Here is a 772-nt window from a genome sequence, read left to right on the forward strand (position 1 = left end):
GTTTGGCAATGTGTGACTGGGTGCTTGGCAACATGTCAACGCCTGCATTATCGCCATATTGGTAGAGATAAAGATTGTCCTAGATGTGGAGCGGAGGAGGAAACTATAAACCATATGCTATTTGAATGCCCCCCAGCACGTCAAGTATGGGCTTTATCGACAATCCCTTCCCATCCTATGGTGTTCCCTTCATCTTCCCTATATAGCAACCTCGATTTTCTATATGGGCGTGGTAGAGACTATGGTGCAACTGATCAAAACTTGAGAACGTTCCCGTGGATGTTGTGGTACATTTGGAAGACAAGAAATAAGAAAGTGTTTGAAAATATCTCCGAATCTCGGCAAGATACACTAGAGAAAGCTATCCAAGAAGAAGAAGCTTGGAGAAGAGCAATAACAGAGACTTAGCACCAACGGTAGTAGAAGCATGCATACCTTCGATCCCAATTCCTCAAGAATCTCTTGTATGCTTTATAGATGGATCTTGGCATACAGAGGTGGATAGGAGTGGGCATGGTTGGATTGCGTCTATCAGTGATAGAATCCTGCACATGGGGCTAAAAGGATCGCGCAGAAGCTTATCCCCATTACATGCAGAGTTAGATACCCTTATTTGGGCTATGGAGTGCTTATTAGCGTTGGACCTGGATAAAGCTCTTTTTGCTACGGATTGTTCAGACATCCTAAGGATGACGTCTAATATCGAGGATTGGCCGACCTTTTCATCAGAATTGAAGGATTTTATTCATTTCAGAGATAGATTTGCTAATTT

Source organism: Camelina sativa, chromosome 9, assembly GCF_000633955.1.
Source record: "Camelina sativa cultivar DH55 chromosome 9, Cs, whole genome shotgun sequence".
NCBI classification, from domain to species: Eukaryota; Viridiplantae; Streptophyta; class Magnoliopsida; order Brassicales; family Brassicaceae; genus Camelina; species Camelina sativa.